At 44.9% G+C, this 20,156-nt stretch overlaps 3 pseudogenes; all 3 read right to left on the reverse strand.

Annotated features, from left to right (window-relative positions):
- Positions 1–2,732: 2,732 nt before the first annotated feature.
- LOC149302430 (DC-STAMP domain-containing protein 2 pseudogene) lies at positions 2,733–5,396 on the reverse strand (annotated as a pseudogene).
- A 4,448-nt stretch (positions 5,397–9,844) lies between these two features.
- LOC149302431 (DC-STAMP domain-containing protein 2 pseudogene) lies at positions 9,845–12,508 on the reverse strand (annotated as a pseudogene).
- Positions 12,509–16,918: 4,410 nt separating this feature from the next.
- On the reverse strand, positions 16,919–19,582 carry LOC149302432 (DC-STAMP domain-containing protein 2 pseudogene; annotated as a pseudogene).
- Between the last annotated feature and the right edge of the window lie 574 nt (positions 19,583–20,156).

A 20,156-nucleotide genomic window follows, 5' to 3' on the forward strand; every position in this document is an offset into this window, starting at 1 on the left:
TATTTAATGTGGCCTATTATATTGCAAAAAACAACAGGCCATACACAGACTTTGAAGGATTGTTAGAGTTGACAGGGAAATTAGGAGTTGCTGTGAGAGAGGAATATGCGAATGATAAGAGATGCAAAGAATTTATCTCACATATTGCAGCTTTAATAAGGAAAGAACTCATCTGTGAGCTAAAAGAGGCAAAATATGTTAGTTTGCTGCTAGATGGATCAACTGACAAAGCAGGAGTGGAGGAACTAATACTGTATGTCAGGTATATCAAGAACAATGGGGTCAAAGAAGTTTTTCTGTCAGTCCTACCTCTTGATATGGCTACTGCAGATGGGTACTTAGAAACTATTACTAAAGATCTGAAGATGCATGGTCTCCTAGACTGGCTTTCTTCAAGCCACCTGATCGGCATTGGTACAGATGGTGCTGCCAGCATGATTGGAGCTGAAAATGGACTGGTGCAGAAAATACGCCAAAACCTGACCCACGTAATTGGCATTCACTGTGTTGCACACAGGTTAAATTTAAGTGTGTTAAGCTCAGTTAAACAATCAAAATTCATTGATGACCTTGACTCTGTTTTAAAGAAACTGTACCAGTTTTACCAGTACTCACCCAAGAGAATGCGGCAACTGAAGCAGGTGGCTGAAAATCTTCAGAATAAAATTCTGAAATTTCAGTACTTGCATAACATAAGATGGGTGGCCAGCAAAGTCAGTGCTCTTTCTGCACTTGTCAAAGACTGGAAATGTGTGACAGTCCACCTTGAAAGTGTTGCTGCAGAAAAAGACAGTGCTTCTGCAGTTGCCCATGGTTTGTTGAGAAAACTCACGGATTTCAAATTTGTACATATGCTCAATTTTCTCCTTGACTACCTTGAAATTATTAAGAACCTCTCCCTTTTATTTCAAAGGGAAGAACTTTTCTTAAGCACAATCGAGTTGCATGTGAAAAACACGGTATCGTCATTAAAATCACTCAAAGATGCACCAAAACAGCATGAAGAGAGATTTGTGACAGGAACATCACTTAAAGGACTGTATCAAAACGTACAGTTACATGGGCTCAGCAATACTGTGACCTTATCAATCCAGCAGGAAAAAGAGAATTTGATTAAACATGCTGTTAAATACCTGGAAGAGCGATTTCTGGGTGGGAGGAGTATTGAAAGCTCCACTGCAGTGTTTGATACCTTTGCCTGGCCATCAGGAACAGCATTACAAGACTATGGTGTTGATGACATTACAGCTTTGGCTCAGCATTTTCAGAAACAACTATCGCCACCTGAAATGCATGACAAATGCATGCATACACTCCTAAATGAGTGGTATGAATTTAAGGTCCTTGGAAAAGGAAAGAAACTGAGTGAGCTTCTGGATTTGGCACTCTCCAATACTGAGAGGTTTCCAGTTTTGGGAAACTTGTTATCCATTGTGTCTGTGCTACCTGTCTCAACCACATGTTGTGAAAGAGGGTTTAGCTTAATGAACCTGATAAAAAATAAGTTCAGATCATCAATGCAAGAAGAAAGTTTAGGTGATTTGTTAATGATCAGCATGAATGGGCCATCAGTGAAAAAGTTTGATCCTGCAAAGGCTGTGGACCATTGGTACTTTAGTTCAAAAAATACAAGGCATGTTCATGGCCACAAAAAGCCAAGTGAAAAACACTAAGATATTATATAAGATATTATATAGATATTATATATATGTGTAAATTTAATATCTGTTATTTTTGTTGTTGAAAATAAAACTTCTAGTTTAAAAAAATCCTGGCTCCTAACTTTTTTAGCTGGCTCCTAGATTCAAAACAAATTTGTCAACCCCTGCCCTATGTTCATATCTACTACAATTTAAATAGAAGCAGTACACATTAGTACTCATAAACATCTGGGACTATGCTATGCAGCTTATACTACAACATGACCATTGAATCTGAATGCGGGAATTGACCATTCGGGTAATTTTCGTTTTAGTTTTCCCATTATATATTTTTCGGTAGCATTAAAATTTAAAGAGATGCTGAAACCTGTGAATTTGGCGATTAAAGCCAGCAAAACTAAATACCTCCCAGATGCGAATGGCTTTGAAAATGATGCATCAGTCTAGTTCTATATTCAGTAGGTATAGACGATCTACTGTCAGCAATACTGACCTAAAGTGCTAGCTTCTTGTCGTAAGAATGGATTGGGCATTCAGTTTGCAGTAATGACTGACATCTGGGGACATTAAATATTGAAAGGAATACGTACAGTAGACCTGAAATATTAATCCTTTTTTGTTAGTTTTCTTAAAAAAAAAAAAAAAAAAGAACATTTAAAATGTCTTAAAAGAAACCTGCTATTTGTTTTCCCAAAGCCAAAGTCAAAATTTATTTAAGAGTGAAAGGCGCAAAAAACAGTGGTCTAAACTGTCTAAAAGGACGCCGACACTTTTGGTGGTTGCCACGTTCAAAATCTGGATCACTTAAAAGTTTCTGGATTCGTTGAAGGTCATAATTCTGATCTTAACCCTCTACGCTGTGCGTTTTCTTCACTGAGAGCTCCAGAGAAAGTGTCCAGCTTCTTTGATGTGTCGGTGTCTTCTTTCCCATGTGCCCATATAAAAAAGCCTTGAAGTTCACTCAGACTTTTATGCAGCAGGAACAGGATGCAAGCCGATTCACTTGGTGGTGAAGGGATTACAAAGGAAATTTAGGTAGAAGAAGGGGTGGGTATAGTTCTGAATTCCATTCTAGTTTCCACCTCCATTCTTCACCGCCCGCCGCCCTCTCCTATTGGGTGGCTTCTGCCGCGCGGGGGTGACCAGATCCCTCTTCCTTCGTGCTTCTGTCCACTTTGTGAATGGGGGGGCCGTGTGGTCCTCAGAATCTGAAGAGTCGGTGACCTCTGTTGAGTTCTGATATTCAAAATCTGTATCTTCAGAGTCCTCACTGGATTCAGCCTCACTGATTCCTGAGCTCTCATCTTCCTCCCTGCCACGGACCTCCTCCTTATACTTCTCCAGGAGCTTCTCGCCTAACGCTGCTCTGCTACCCTGGCTACGGAGAACCTGTTTGAGGCGATCCTTCACAAACTCTTTCAGCTTCTTCCTCTTTCCTTTCTCTTCAGCCTTCATGGTTTTCATGGCATCGATCCAGAGGTGGACCTGTTCTTCGTCACTGGAGTCGACCTCCTCTTCGATAGCCTCAGAGTATGCCAGTGGAGCCATACAAATTGTGCAGATGTTATCAAGGATCTCAAAGCAGCCCCTGCAGTACATCCCTTTACAGCCTGGGGTGATGCAGGCCAGGCAGTCCTGCCCCTCGCTGCCAGTGATTATCTTGGCACATGCCATGCAGTACTGCTCATTGGTGCCCAACAGCTGGGCAAACCAGCGGCACCCGGGGAGTTTTGCCGCTAGGACCTGCAGGAAGCTAGAGTGCCCCCCGTCCTCTGCATTCATCCTCACGCTCCTGATCAAGGAGTCCTCAATGTTTGTGCGTTTGGTTATCAAGTTGTTGTAAAGAAAACAGATGCGCTCCTGCTCCCGGGATGGGTAATAATAGGCACAGATTACGCGCTGCAGCCTCCGTATGTAGACGCCAAATATCGCAATGAGGAAGCACAGGCCATACATTGAGCCTATGAGTATGTATCCTTTAAAGTCTGGGGCGGACGGAGCCACTAGGCATTTCTTTGACAAAACTGTCAAGTTCCCTCTCTGAAGGATGTCAAACGCAGACACCACATTGGAGAAGATTTCGCTGGCATAACCGGAGCCGTTGATCAGCACAGAGAACGTCACCGGAGCTCTGGCAACCACGTCCGCTTGCAGCAGGTAATACACCATGTCCAGCACCCAGTAGATGATGAAGTCCATCACCATCATGAATGCGACCACCAGAACATTTCGGAAGACGTTGATGATGTCAAAAGAATATCCCTTCCTCTCACGTTTGGTCAGGTAAAGCGAACCTGGCAGGATGAAGTTGTAGGCCTCTCTGGCGGAAAGGGGCAGGAGGGTTCTGCGCCCTTGCTTGGCTCTCATCACGTCCAGCTCTATGAAGGACCGTGTTATGTAGATATTGTCGTGGTTATCTTCATAGAGGTACTTGCGCTGGTACCGAGCGGCCATGATGTAGATGAAGAGGCAAACAAATGTCATTGAATAGCTGAACATGCTGAGCACATCCAGATAGGGGTTCAGTGTGCTCTGCACTTCGCTCATTATGCCGACTGCCACCTGCTTGATGCTCTTGCTGGAGTTCAGGTTTATGTCGAAGTCGTGAATAACCGTCACGTTAAACTCAAACTTGTCCTTGATGTTGCGGAGCATGTTGATGATGGGGTTTTTCACATGCTTTCGGACATATTTCTGGAGATACTTTGGCAGGAGGCATAGGATTGTAACGGTTTTAGCCAGTCCACACAGCGGTTTGAAGGCGTCCACAACGTAGCACAGGAATGACAAGAATGACATCACCTGGAAGCACTGATTCCGCGCCGTGTCAAATATTTTCCTGCACTTTAGATAGGGAACTTCCAGTTCCTCGTTACAGACCTCCCCGATATTGGCGATAAAACGCCACACATTCCGCAGCACGCGTCCAATGTGCTTCACTCCGTCTGTCACCGTCTTGAAGAACTTTCTGGCCCGATCGGCCACCCCTTTCAGCCTCTGGCCGATGTTCTTCAGAATATCCAGCGCACTCACTAACGGCCTTTTAACTTTTTCCAGGAGCTCCTTGGTCTGGTTCATGGCCAGTTCCACGCCGCAGGACACGGACTCAGATGAGCGCCGGAAATTCTCCAAGGTGTTGGCTGCAGGTCCCTGTAAGGCCAGCGAGAAGGCGACCAGGAGCACGATGGTCTTCCCCTCAATTGAGAAGAGCTGGGGCAGCATAAGGAACACTGTGACCCGCATCTTCATGAAGAAGGCCATGCCGAGGGTGAGGAGGATGCAGATGACCACTGAGGACACGATGCAGTACTTCAGGTTATAGTTCTTCACAAAGAGGACGATGGCCGCATACATGGCGGTGAGAATCAACCCAAAGGTGAAGGCGCCACAGCTCCTCAGAGAAGATTTCACCGCATTGTCCTCTCGGAGTTGGGCTCTCACCTCCTTTTTGTCCTCGTCAATGTAATCCTCGGCGCTCACTTCCTCGACCTTCACTTCTTCAGGGCACAGGTTTGACAAGCAATTGCGGGAGCAGTCACAGGGGCAGTCGCGGGGGCAGTCGCAGTCCCGCGGGCAGTCGCAGGGGCAGTCGCAGGGGCACTTGCGCTTGCAGGGGCACTTGCAGGAGCAAGGACAGTTGCAGGAACAGGCGCAGGGGCAGGTACTCCGGCATAGGCCACATGTGGTTTTGCAGCAGGTACACATCCATTCCCAGGGACCTAGTGTTGTCCCCATCTTGTCAGTTGTTTTTTTGCAACAATATCTGCCCTGACTTGCCTCACTCAGCGATCACAAAAGCAGGAGGAGAAATGGGTCAAAATGAAGAAATAAAAGTCAGTCTCTTTACTAATCTTTTGCACTACTGGAGGTTCAGTCACTACAAGTAGCTTGCTGTCTCCTCTAGTACTGAAGCTCCACGCCCAGTGCGAGGTTATTATGCTCTGATGATGTCACAATAGCACTGCTGTCATGACAGGGAGAGCAGGGCACATGCCAGCACCTACGGGGGAGGGGCACCTTGCTTTTTATTAAGATAAACTGACATAACAGTTATGAGAAGCTTATTAAACTATCTATCTATCTATCTATCTATCTATCTATCTATCTATCTATCTATCTATATATATTTATCTCTCTCTCTCTTTCTCTCTCTTTTTCTCTCTCTCTCTCTCTCTCTCTCTCTCTCTCTATATATATATATATATATATATATATATATATATACATACATTAAATTACATACCCTTTAAGTCATAAAATCTGGTTGTAGTCAGAAAAATCTGTGTGGCACAATTCAGTGGTTGACTAAAAGATAATAAAGGGTATGAGCCAAAATGCATGTAAGGACCATATCACGTAATGAAACCACAAGGGTTTGCTTTGAGAGCAGCCAAACCACTTTACCAGCAGTTAGACCAAAGGGACTGTAGAAAGAGGTATCTAAAGTGTAAAATTACAGACACATGTTTCTAATTTAAGTTGGTGGAGATCCCAGAACAGTACTGAATGCCCAATTATTGCTTTGGCAGAAATCCCTTAACAGTATGCAAGGATCTCAGCAACTCGGAAATTGGGCTCATTTGCCTCTTATAATTCTAAGTTGGTTGAAGTCTATTATTCACAGAACTTGACAAACTCACTGGGTCAGCATTGAGAGGGTTAAATACCCTTGCTATAAGGTTTTGTTTTTGCTTTACTTGTCCAGTGTGTTTATTTGGTTTTACACCATTAAGATCAATTAAAGTTTAGTCAGGTCATTTAGTCCATTGTGGCTAACTCTGCTTTTGGAGCCTCCTCGTGTATACCGCCTTACTAATCCAACAGACATCCTGGCAGAGGTGCCCCTACCATCTAGGTGCCCTGCCCAAGGTTGCCTGTATGTTCATGCCGGTCTACCTTTTGGGGCTTACATCCTAATGACATTTTCACCACACCACAAGATTGCAGAGTAGAAAAAATGTGTCACGCAGAAAGACTTCATTTCTGCGGCTTATGTGTGTATGCAGGGTGGAAGCCACCAAAACCGGCTAGGAGAAAGGCTTAGCTGTATAAGTAATAGATACATTGATACTGTTCAAACCTGACATTGATTTACCCATGCAGCTTTTTCGCTGAGGCAGCTGTTTCAAAATTCATATCAGTATATTGGAATATTTGAACTCTCCTCAGCTGACCGTATACTAACAGTTTCATAAACTAATGAGATACATTGTTTTATTAGTGCAATTTTTTAGTGATTTAGTTTACTTCAGGGAAGCTGAGATCTGTCTCACTGTGGAACAGGCAGCATTATCTAGTCATTTCCCTGCCCCTTGAAGTTTTTTGACGCATATATTAATGTCTTAAATCTGTAATCTTGAAACATCGTGGCATATGTTTTAGTGTATGGAACTGCAAAACGTAGGACTTGGGGAAAGTGAAAGGTATAAAAGGTTCCCAGAATGTATTTTAAGTAGATTCAAAGTAAACCTGTGTTTAAACTCTGTTTAAAGTTTGTTGGTTAAATTATTTTACACTACAATGAGAGATGGACAGTGTGGAGAAAAACCAACTAAGGTCTAGATTGGTTAAAGTTAAACTCTAGCCACGATATGTCTTTTGATGTTTGTGATAGCCGAGGGTCGCCTATTATTTTCCTGTTTTTTATGCAAAAGCATAGAGCGATTAATCAGAATTCGTTTGCGCTGTTTCCCCGCCCTGAGCTTTTTGCCTTGCTGGAGATGCGTTCCATTGAACAGCTCTGGAGCCGCAGTGTCTCCAGCAGGTGTTTATTCCTTTTCTTTCACGTAAACAAAACCCCAAAATATTCAAGTAGGTCCTATGTACTTTAATATGCATTAATCGTTGGTAAGGCATTTTGGGGCTGGATTAATTCCTCTTTGTATGCCAAAAGCTCAGATTTTTTCCCCCCACAAAATACTCTTTGATTTCATAGATAACAGGATGCCACACTCCTAGGCCTGATGGCAGAAAGGGTGGTGGTGTAGGCATCCTTCTCTCACCTGACTGCACCTTCCAGCATATACCAAGCCCTCCCTCCCTCTCATTCTGTTCCTTTGAAGTTCACACAATCCATCTTTTCTCTCCACTCTCTCTTCAAATTGCTGTCATATATCGCCCTCCAGGCCCTACCTCACAGTTATTTGACTGCCTGGCTCCCTTTCTTCCTCTTTCCTAATATCCCCTGCCTTATTCTGGGTGACTTTAACATTCCTTTAGATATATCTAACAACTCTGCTAGCTCCAAACTCCTCTCCCCGACATCCTCCTCTGGTCTCTCTCAATAGACGCACACTGAGGGACACTCACTTGATCTGGTTTTCTCCAGATCATGCTCCCTTTCAGATTTCTCCATCTACCCCTTCCCTCTGTCTGACCACCACCTTTTATCCTTTTCTCCAGTGCTAACCCCTAATAAAACAAACTTACATCCCTCACATTCGGTCCCTCGCCAGATCCTGACGCTTGCACCTAAAAAACATCTCTCGTGTCCGCCCATTCCTCACCCAAGAATCCACAAAAACTCTGGTTCATTCACTTATCATTTCCCGTCTTGGCTACTGCAACACTCTTCTGGTTGGCATTCAACTGTCGCTGCTAGGCTTATCTTCCTTACACGACGCTCCTCTTCTGCTTCCCCACTCTGTGAAACCCTCCACTGGCTCCCAATTGCCTTTAGAATTAAATTTAAAATCCTGGTACTGACATATAAGGCCATCCATAATACGGTCCCTCCATACATTTCTGACCTCATTAGCAAATACTCTCCTACTCGATCCCTACGTTCTTCCCATGGGCTAAGGCTCTCCTCCTTACTTATCACCTCTTCCTTTTCCCGTCTACAAGATTTCACTCGAGCTGCCATATATCTCTGGAATCTACTCCCAAGGAACCTTCAGCATTCACCCTCCCTCCCGGCATTCAAGAAACATCTCAAAACCCGCTTCTTCAGAGAAGCATACCATCTTAGCTGCTAGAACTTCCTTGTCATTGATACAACCACCACACTACCTCTCACCCTTTCTCTGTGCCTTATGTTTGTCACCCCATTCCCTCAAGATTGTAAGCTTGCGAGCAGGGCTCTCTCTGTCAATTCTTGTCTTGTCATTTCCCTTGAATTCATGTACTGTATTAAGCGCTGCGTAAACTGTTGGCGCTATATAAATAAAAGATAATAATAATAATAATAATAATAATAATGGGGAATGAGCTATACGCTTGTTTGGCTTAATTTACTGAGTGGTAAAATGTGACTTGCACCCCATCTTTTTTTTTTATCCCTATGTTCATATCTACTACAATTTAAATAGAAGCAGTACACATTAGTACTCATAAACATCTGGGACTATGCTATGCAGCTTATACTACAACATGACCATTGAATCTGAATGCGGGAAATGACCATTCGGGTAATTTTCGTTTTAGTTTTCCCATTATATATTTTTCGGTAGCATTAAAATTTAAAGAGATGCTGAAACCTGTGAATTTGGCGATTAAAGCCAGCAAAACTAAATACCTCCCAGATGCGAATGGCTTTGAAAATGATGCATCAGTCTAGTTCTATATTCAGTAGGTATAGACGATCTACTGTCAGCAATACTGACCTAAAGTGCTAGCTTCTTGTCGTAAGAATGGATTGGGCATTCAGTTTGCAGTAATGACTGACATCTGGGGACATTAAATATTGAAAGGAATACGTACAGTAGACCTGAAATATTAATCCTTTTTTGTTAGTTTTCTTAAAAAAAAAAAAAAAAAAAGAACATTTAAAATGTCTTAAAAGAAACCTGCTATTTGTTTTCCCAAAGCCAAAGTCAAAATTTATTTAAGAGTGAAAGGCGCAAAAAACAGTGGTCTAAACTGTCTAAAAGGACGCCGACACTTTTGGTGGTTGCCACGTTCAAAATCTGGATCACTTAAAAGTTTCTGGATTCGTTGAAGGTCATAATTCTGATCTTAACCCTCTACGCTGTGCGTTTTCTTCACTGAGAGCTCCAGAGAAAGTGTCCAGCTTCTTTGATGTGTCGGTGTCTTCTTTCCCATGTGCCCATATAAAAAAGCCTTGAAGTTCACTCAGACTTGCATGCAGCAGGAACAGGATGCAAGCCGATTCACTTGGTGGTGAAGGGATTACAAAGGAAATTTAGGTAGAAGAAGGGGTGGGTATAGTTCTGAATTCCATTCTAGTTTCCACCTCCATTCTTCACCGCCCGCCGCCCTCTCCTATTGGGTGGCTTCTGCCGCGCGGGGGTGACCAGATCCCTCTTCCTTCGTGCTTCTGTCCACTTTGTGAATGGGGGGGCCGTGTGGTCCTCAGAATCTGAAGAGTCGGTGACCTCTGTTGAGTTCTGATATTCAAAATCTGTATCTTCAGAGTCCTCACTGGATTCAACCTCACTGATTCCTGAGCTCTCATCTTCCTCCCTGCCACGGACCTCCTCCTTATACTTCTCCAGGAGCTTCTCGCCTAACGCTGCTCCGCTACCCTGGCTACGGAGAACCTGTTTGAGGCGATCCTTCACAAACTCTTTCAGCTTCTTCCTCTTTCCTTTCTCTTCAGCCTTCATGGTTTTCATGGCATCGATCCAGAGGTGGACCTGTTCTTCGTCACTGGAGTCGACCTCCTCTTCGATAGCCTCAGAGTATGCCAGTGGAGCCATACAAATTGTGCAGATGTTATCAAGGATCTCAAAGCAGCCCCTGCAGTACATCCCTTTACAGCCTGGGGTGATGCAGGCCAGGCAGTCCTGCCCCTCGCTGCCAGTGATTATCTTGGCACATGCCATGCAGTACTGCTCATTGGTGCCCAACAGCTGGGCAAACCAGCGGCACCTGGGGAGTTTTGCCGCTAGGACCTGCAGGAAGCTAGAGTGCCCCCCGTCCTCTGCATTCATCCTCACGCTCCTGATCAAGGAGTCCTCAATGTTTGTGCGTTTGGTTATCAAGTTGTTGTAAAGAAAACAGATGCGCTCCTGCTCCCGGGATGGGTAATAATAGGCACAGATTACGCGCTGCAGCCTCCGTATGTAGACGCCAAATATCGCAATGAGGAAGCACAGGCCATACATTGAGCCTATGAGTATGTATCCTTTAAAGTCTGGGGCGGACGGAGCCACTAGGCATTTCTTTGACAAAACTGTCAAGTTCCCTCTCTGAAGGATGTCAAACGCAGACACCACATTGGAGAAGATTTCGCTGGCATAACCGGAGCCGTTGATCAGCACAGAGAACGTCACCGGAGCTCTGGCAACCACGTCCGCTTGCAGCAGGTAATACACCATGTCCAGCACCCAGTAGATGATGAAGTCCATCACCATCATGAATGCGACCACCAGAACATTTCGGAAGACGTTGATGATGTCAAAAGAATATCCCTTCCTCTCACGTTTGGTCAGGTAAAGCGAACCTGGCAGGATGAAGTTGTAGGCCTCTCTGGCGGAAAGGGGCAGGAGGGTTCTGCGCCCTTGCTTGGCTCTCATCACGTCCAGCTCTATGAAGGACCGTGTTATGTAGATATTGTCGTGGTTATCTTCATAGAGGTACTTGCGCTGGTACCGAGCGGCCATGATGTAGATGAAGAGGCAAACAAATGTCATTGAATAGCTGAACATGCTGAGCACATCCAGATAGGGGTTCAGTGTGCTCTGCACTTCGCTCATTATGCCGACTGCCACCTGCTTGATGCTCTTGCTGGAGTTCAGGTTTATGTCGAAGTCGTGAATAACCGTCACGTTAAACTCAAACTTGTCCTTGATGTTGCGGAGCATGTTGATGATGGGGTTTTTCACATGCTTTCGGACATATTTCTGGAGATACTTTGGCAGGAGGCATAGGATTGTAACGGTTTTAGCCAGTCCACACAGCGGTTTGAAGGCGTCCACAATGTAGCACAGGAATGACAAGAATGACATCACCTGGAAGCACTGATTCCGCGCCGTGTCAAATATTTTCCTGCACTTTAGATAGGGAACTTCCAGTTCCTCGTTACAGACCTCCCCGATATTGGCGATAAAACGCCACACATTCCGCAGCACGCGTCCAATGTGCTTCACTCCGTCTGTCACCGTCTTGAAGAACTTTCTGGCCCGATCGGCCACCCCTTTCAGCCTCTGGCCGATGTTCTTCAGAATATCCAGCGCACTCACTAACGGCCTTTTAACTTTTTCCAGGAGCTCCTTGGTCTGGTTCATGGCCAGTTCCACGCCGCAGGACACGGACTCAGATGAGCGCCGGAAATTCTCCAAGGTGTTGGCTGCAGGTCCCTGTAAGGCCAGCGAGAAGGCGACCAGGAGCACGATGGTCTTCCCCTCAATTGAGAAGAGCTGGGGCAGCATAAGGAACACTGTGACCCGCATCTTCATGAAGAAGGCCATGCCGAGGGTGAGGAGGATGCAGATGACCACTGAGGACACGATGCAGTACTTCAGGTTATAGTTCTTCACAAAGAGGACGATGGCCGCATACATGGCGGTGAGAATCAACCCAAAGGTGAAGGCGCCACAGCTCCTCAGAGAAGATTTCACCGCATTGTCCTCTCGGAGTTGGGCTCTCACCTCCTTTTTGTCCTCGTCAATGTAATCCTCGGCGCTCACTTCCTCGACCTTCACTTCTTCAGGGCACAGGTTTGACAAGCAATTGCGGGAGCAGTCACAGGGGCAGTCGCGGGGGCAGTCGCAGTCCCGCGGGCAGTCGCAGGGGCAGTCGCAGGGGCACTTGCGCTTGCAGGGGCACTTGCAGGAGCAAGGACAGTTGCAGGAACAGGCGCAGGGGCAGGTACTCCGGCATAGGCCACATGTGGTTTTGCAGCAGGTACACATCCATTCCCAGGGACCTAGTGTTGTCCCCATCTTGTCAGTTGTTTTTTTGCAACAATATCTGCCCTGACTTGCCTCACTCAGCGATCACAAAAGCAGGAGAAGAAATGGGTCAAAATGAAGAAATAAAAGTCAGTCTCTTAACTAATCTTTTGCACTACTGGAGGTTCAGTCACTACAAGTAGCTTGCTGTCTCCTCTAGTACTGAAGCTCCACGCCCAGTGCGAGGTTATTATGCTCTGATGATGTCACAATAGCACTGCTGTCATGACAGGGAGAGCAGGGCACATGCCAGCACCTACGGGGGAGGGGCACCTTGCTTTTTATTAAGATAAACTGACATAACAGTTATGAGAAGCTTATTAACTATCTATCTATCTATCTATCTATCTATCTATATATATATATATATTTATCTCTCTCTCTCTTTCTCTCTCTCTCTCTCTCTCTCTCTCTCTCTATATATATATATATATATATATATACATTAAATTACATACCCTTTAAGTCATAAAATCTGATTGTAGTCAGAAAAATCTGTGTGGCACAATTCAGTGGTTGACTAAAAGATAATAAAGGGTATGAGCCAAAATGCATGTAAGGACCATATCACGTAATGAAACCACAAGGGTTTGCTTTGAGAGCAGCCAAACCACTTTACCAGCAGTTAGACCAAAGGGACTGTAGAAAGAGGTATCTAAAGTGTAAAATTACAGACACATGTTTCTAATTTAAGTTGGTGGAGATCCCAGAACAGTACTGAATGCCCAATTATTGCTTTGGCAGAAATCCCTTAACAGTATGCAAGGATCTCAGCAACTCGGAAATTGGGCTCATTTGCCTCTTATAATTCTAAGTTGGTTGAAGTCTATTATTCACAGAACTTGACAAACTCACTGGGTCAGCATTGAGAGGGTTAAATACCCTTGCTATAAGGTTTTGTTTTTGCTTTACTTGTCCAGTGTGTTTATTTGGTTTTACACCATTAAGATCAATTAAAGTTTAGTCAGGTCATTTAGTCCATTGTGGCTAACTCTGCTTTTGGAGCCTCCTCGTGTATACCGCCTTACTAATCCAACAGACATCCTGGCAGAGGTGCCCCTACCATCTAGGTGCCCTGCCCAAGGTTGCCTGTATGTTCATGCCGGTCTACCTTTTGGGGCTTACATCCTAATGACATTTTCACCACACCACAAGATTGCAGAGTAGAAAAAATGTGTCACGCAGAAAGACTTCATTTCTGCGGCTTATGTGTGTATGCAGGGTGGAAGCCACCAAAACCGGCTAGGAGAAAGGCTTAGCTGTATAAGTAATAGATACATTGATACTGTTCAAACCTGACATTGATTTACCCATGCAGCTTTTTCGCTGAGGCAGCTGTTTCAAAATTCATATCAGTATATTGGAATATTTGAACTCTCCTCAGCTGACCGTATACTAACAGTTTCATAAACTAATGAGATACATTGTTTTATTAGTGCAATTTTTTAGTGATTTAGTTTACTTCAGGGAAGCTGAGATCTGTCTCACTGTGGAACAGGCAGCATTATCTAGTCATTTCCCTGCCCCTTGAAGTTTTTTGACGCATATATTAATGTCTTAAATCTGTAATCTTGAAACATCGTGGCATATGTTTTAGTGTATGGAACTGCAAAACGTAGGACTTGGGGAAAGTGAAAGGTATAAAAGGTTCCCAGAATGTATTTTAAGTAGATTCAAAGTAAACCTGTGTTTAAACTCTGTTTAAAGTTTGTTGGTTAAATTATTTTACACTACAATGAGAGATGGACAGTGTGGAGAAAAACCAACTAAGGTCTAGATTGGTTAAAGTTAAACTCTAGCCACGATATGTCTTTTGATGTTTGTGATAGCCGAGGGTCGCCTATTATTTTCCTGTTTTTTATGCAAAAGCATAGAGCGATTAATCAGAATTCGTTTGCGCTGTTTCCCCGCCCTGAGCTTTTTGCCTTGCTGGAGATGCGTTCCATTGAACAGCTCTGGAGCCGCAGTGTCTCCAGCAGGTGTTTATTCCTTTTCTTTCACGTAAACAAAACCCCAAAATATTCAAGTAGGTCCTATGTACTTTAATATGCATTAATCGTTGGTAAGGTATTTTGGGGCTGGATTAATTCCTCTTTGTATGCCAAAAGCTCAGATTTTTTCCCCCCACAAAATACTCTTTGATTTCATAGATAACAGGATGACACACTCCTAGGCCTGATGGCAGAAAGGGTGGTGGTGTAGGCATCCTTCTCTCACCTGACTGCACCTTCCAGCATATACCAAGCCCTCCCTCCCTCTCATTCTGTTCCTTTGAAGTTCACACAATCCATCTTTTCTCTCCACTCTCTCTTCAAATTGCTGTCATATATCGCCCTCCAGGCCCTACCTCACAGTTATTTGACTGCCTGGCTCCCTTTCTTCCTCTTTCCTAATATCCCCTGCCTTATTCTGGGTGACTTTAACATTCCTTTAGATATATCTAACAACTCTGCTAGCTCCAAACTCCTCTCCCCGACATCCTCCTCTGGTGTCTCTCAATAGACGCACACTGAGGGACACTCACTTGATCTGGTTTTCTCCAGATCATGCTCCCTTTCAGATTTCTCCATCTACCCCTTCCCTCTGTCTGACCACCACCTTTTATCCTTTTCTCCAGTGCTAACCCCTACTAAAACAAACTTACATCCCTCACATTCGGTCCCTCGCCAGATCCTGACGCTTGCACCTAAAAAACATCTCTCGTGTCCGCCCATTCCTCACCCAAGAATCCACAAAAACTCTGGTTCATTCACTTATCATTTCCCGTCTTGGCTACTGCAACACTCTTCTGGTTGGCATTCAACTGTCGCTGCTAGGCTTATCTTCCTTGCACGACGCTCCTCTTCTGCTTCCCCACTCTGTGAAACCCTCCACTGGCTCCCAATTGCCTTTAGAATTAAATTTAAAATCCTGGTACTGACATATAAGGCCATCCATAATACGGATACGGTCCCTCCATACATTTCTGACCTCATTAGCAAATACTCTCCTACTCGATCCCTACGTTCTTCCCATGGGCTAAGGCTCTCCTCCTTACTTATCACCTCTTCCTTTTCCCGTCTACAAGATTTCACTCGAGCTGCCATATATCTCTGGAATCTACTCCCAAGGAACCTTCAGCATTCACCCTCCCTCCCGACATTCAAGAAACATCTCAAAACCCACTTCTTCAGAGAAGCATACCATCTTAGCTGCTAGAACTTCCTTGTCATTGATACAACCACCACACTACCTCTCACCCTTTCTCTGTGCCTTATGTTTGTCACCCCATTCCCTCAAGATTGTAAGCTTGCGAGCAGGGCTCTCTCTGTCAATTCTTGTCTTGTCATTTCCCTTGAATTCATGTACTGTATTAAGCGCTGCGTAAACTGTTGGCGCTATATAAGTAAAAGATAATAATAATAATAATAATAATAATGGGGAATGAGCTATACGCTTGTTTGGCTTAATTTACTGAGTGGTAAAATGTGACTTGCACCCCATCTTTTTTTTTTATCCCTATGTTCATATCTACTACAATTTAAATAGAAGCAGTACACATTAGTACTCATAAACATCTGGGACTATGCTATGCAGCTTATACTACAACATGACCATTGAATCTGAATGCGGGAATTGACCATTCGGGTAATTTTCGTTTTAGTTTTCCCATTATATATTTTTCGGTAGCATTAAAATTTAAAGAGATGCTGAAACCTGTGAATTTGGCGATTAAAGCCAGCAAAACTAAATACCTCCCAGATGCGAATGGCTTTGAAAATGATGCATTAGTCTAGTTCTATATTCAGTAGGTATAGACGATCTACTGTCAGCAATACTGACCTAAAGTGCTAGCTTCTTGTCGTAAGAATGGATTGGGCATTCAGTTTGCAGTAATGACTGACATCTGGGGACATTAAATATTGAAAGGAATACGTACAGTAGACCTGAAATATTAATCCTTTTTTGTTAGTTTTCTTAAAAAAAAAAAAAAAAAAAGAACATTTAAAATGTCTTAAAAGAAACCTGCTATTTGTTTTCCCAAAGCCAAAGTCAAAATTTATTTAAGAGTGAAAGGCGCAAAAAACAGTGGTCTAAACTGTCTAAAAGGACGCCGACACTTTTGGTGGTTGCCACGTTCAAAATCTGGATCACTTAAAAGTTTCTGGATTCGTTGAAGGTCATAATTCTGATCTTAACCCTCTACGCTGTGCGTTTTCTTCACTGAGAGCTCCAGAGAAAGTGTCCAGCTTCTTTGATGTGTCGGTGTCTTCTTTCCCATGTGCCCATATAAAAAAGCCTTGAAGTTCACTCAGACTTGCATGCAGCAGGAACAGGATGCAAGCCGATTCACTTGGTGGTGAAGGGATTACAAAGGAAATTTAGGTAGAAGAAGGGGTGGGTATAGTTCTGAATTCCATTCTAGTTTCCACCTCCATTCTTCACCGCCCGCCGCCCTCTCCTATTGGGTGGCTTCTGCCGCGCGGGGGTGACCAGATCCCTCTTCCTTCGTGCTTCTGTCCACTTTGTGAATGGGGGGGCCGTGTGGTCCTCAGAATCTGAAGAGTCGGTGACCTCTGTTGAGTTCTGATATTCAAAATCTGTATCTTCAGAGTCCTCACTGGATTCAACCTCACTGATTCCTGAGCTCTCATCTTCCTCCCTGCCACGGACCTCCTCCTTATACTTCTCCAGGAGCTTCTCGCCTAACGCTGCTCTGCTACCCTGGCTACGGAGAACCTGTTTGAGGCGATCCTTCACAAACTCTTTCAGCTTCTTCCTCTTTCCTTTCTCTTCAGCCTTCATGGTTTTCATGGCATCGATCCAGAGGTGGACCTGTTCTTCGTCACTGGAGTCGACCTCCTCTTCGATAGCCTCAGAGTATGCCAGTGGAGCCATACAAATTGTGCAGATGTTATCAAGGATCTCAAAGCAGCCCCTGCAGTACATCCCTTTACAGCCTGGGGTGATGCAGGCCAGGCAGTCCTGCCCCTCGCTGCCAGTGATTATCTTGGCACATGCCATGCAGTACTGCTCATTGGTGCCCAACAGCTGGGCAAACCAGCGGCACCCGGGGAGTTTTGCCGCTAGGACCTGCAGGAAGCTAGAGTGCCCCCCGTCCTCTGCATTCATCCTCACGCTCCTGATCAAGGAGTCCTCAATGTTTGTGCGTTTGGTTATCAAGTTGTTGTAAAGAAAACAGATGCGCTCCTGCTCCCGGGATGGGTAATAATAGGCACAGATTACGCGCTGCAGCCTCCGTATGTAGACGCCAAATATCGCAATGAGGAAGCACAGGCCATACATTGAGCCTATGAGTATGTATCCTTTAAAGTCTGGGGCGGACGGAGCCACTAGGCATTTCTTTGACAAAACTGTCAAGTTCCCTCTCTGAAGGATGTCAAACGCAGACACCACATTGGAGAAGATTTCGCTGGCATAACCGGAGCCGTTGATCAGCACAGAGAACGTCACCGGAGCTCTGGCAACCACGTCCGCTTGCAGCAGGTAATACACCATGTCCAGCACCCAGTAGATGATGAAGTCCATCACCATCATGAATGCGACCACCAGAACATTTCGGAAGACGTTGATGATGTCAAAAGAATATCCCTTCCTCTCACGTTTGGTCAGGTAAAGCGAACCTGGCAGGATGAAGTTGTAGGCCTCTCTGGCGGAAAGGGGCAGGAGGGTTCTGCGCCCTTGCTTGGCTCTCATCACGTCCAGCTCTATGAAGGACCGTGTTATGTAGATATTGTCGTGGTTATCTTCATAGAGGTACTTGCGCTGGTACCGAGCGGCCATGATGTAGATGAAGAGGCAAACAAATGTCATTGAATAGCTGAACATGCTGAGCACATCCAGATAGGGGTTCAGTGTGCTCTGCACTTCGCTCATTATGCCGACTGCCACCTGCTTGATGCTCTTGCTGGAGTTCAGGTTTATGTCGAAGTCGTGAATAACCGTCACGTTAAACTCAAACTTGTCCTTGATGTTGCGGAGCATGTTGATGATGGGGTTTTTCACATGCTTTCGGACATATTTCTGGAGATACTTTGGCAGGAGGCATAGGATTGTAACGGTTTTAGCCAGTCCACACAGCGGTTTGAAGGCGTCCACAATGTAGCACAGGAATGACAAGAATGACATCACCTGGAAGCACTGATTCCGCGCCGTGTCAAATATTTTCCTGCACTTTAGATAGGGAACTTCCAGTTCCTCGTTACAGACCTCCCCGATATTGGCGATAAAACGCCACACATTCCGCAGCACGCGTCCAATGTGCTTCACTCCGTCTGTCACCGTCTTGAAGAACTTTCTGGCCCGATCGGCCACCCCTTTCAGCCTCTGGCCGATGTTCTTCAGAATATCCAGCGCACTCACTAACGGCCTTTTAACTTTTTCCAGGAGCTCCTTGGTCTGGTTCATGGCCAGTTCCACGCCGCAGGACACGGACTCAGATGAGCGCCGGAAATTCTCCAAGGTGTTGGCTGCAGGTCCCTGTAAGGCCAGCGAGAAGGCGACCAGGAGCACGATGGTCTTCCCCTCAATTGAGAAGAGCTGGGGCAGCATAAGGAACACTGTGACCCGCATCTTCATGAAGAAGGCCATGCCGAGGGTGAGGAGGATGCAGATGACCACTGAGGACACGATGCAGTACTTCAGGTTATAGTTCTTCACAAAGAGGACGATGGCCGCATACATGGCGGTGAGAATCAACCCAAAGGTGAAGGCGCCACAGCTCCTCAGAGAAGATTTCACCGCATTGTCCTCTCGGAGTTGGGCTCTCACCTCCTTTTTGTCCTCGTCAATGTAATCCTCGGCGCTCACTTCCTCGACCTTCACTTCTTCAGGGCACAGGTTTGACAAGCAATTGCGGGAGCAGTCACAGGGGCAGTCGCGGGGGCAGTCGCAGTCCCGCAGGCAGTCGCAGGGGCAGTCGCAGGGGCACTTGCGCTTGCAGGGGCACTTGCAGGAGCAAGGACAGTTGCAGGAACAGGCGCAGGGGCAGGTACTCCGGCATAGGCCACATGTGGTTTTGCAGCAGGTACACATCCATTCCCAGGGACCTAGTGTTGTCCCCATCTTGTCAGTTGTTTTTTTGCAACAATATCTGCCCTGACTTGCCTCACTCAGCGATCACAAAAGCAGGAGAAGAAATGGGTCAAAATGAAGAAATAAAAGTCAGTCTCTTAACTAATCTTTTGCACTACTGGAGGTTCAGTCACTACAAGTAGCTTGCTGTCTCCTCTAGTACTGAAGCTCCACGCCCAGTGCGAGGTTATTATGCTCTGATGATGTCACAATAGCACTGCTGTCATGACAGGGAGAGCAGGGCACATGCCAGCACCTACGGGGGAGGGGCACCTTGCTTTTTATTAAGATAAACTGACATAACAGTTATGAGAAGCTTATTAAACTATCTATCTATCTATATATATATATATATTTATCTCTCTCTCTCTTTCTCTCTCTCTCTCTCTCTCTCTCTCTCTCTATATATATATATATATATATATATATATATATATATATACATACATTAAATTACATACCCTTTAAGTCATAAAATCTGATTGTAGTCAGAAAAATCTGTGTGGCACAATTCAGTGGTTGACTAAAAGATAATAAAGGGTATGAGCCAAAATGCATGTAAGGA

The sequence above is a fragment of the Sceloporus occidentalis genome, unplaced genomic scaffold, assembly GCF_023333645.1.
Source record: "Sceloporus occidentalis isolate IW3139 unplaced genomic scaffold, rSceOcc1.0.p SCAF_19, whole genome shotgun sequence".
Taxonomy (NCBI): Eukaryota; Metazoa; Chordata; class Lepidosauria; order Squamata; family Phrynosomatidae; genus Sceloporus; species Sceloporus occidentalis.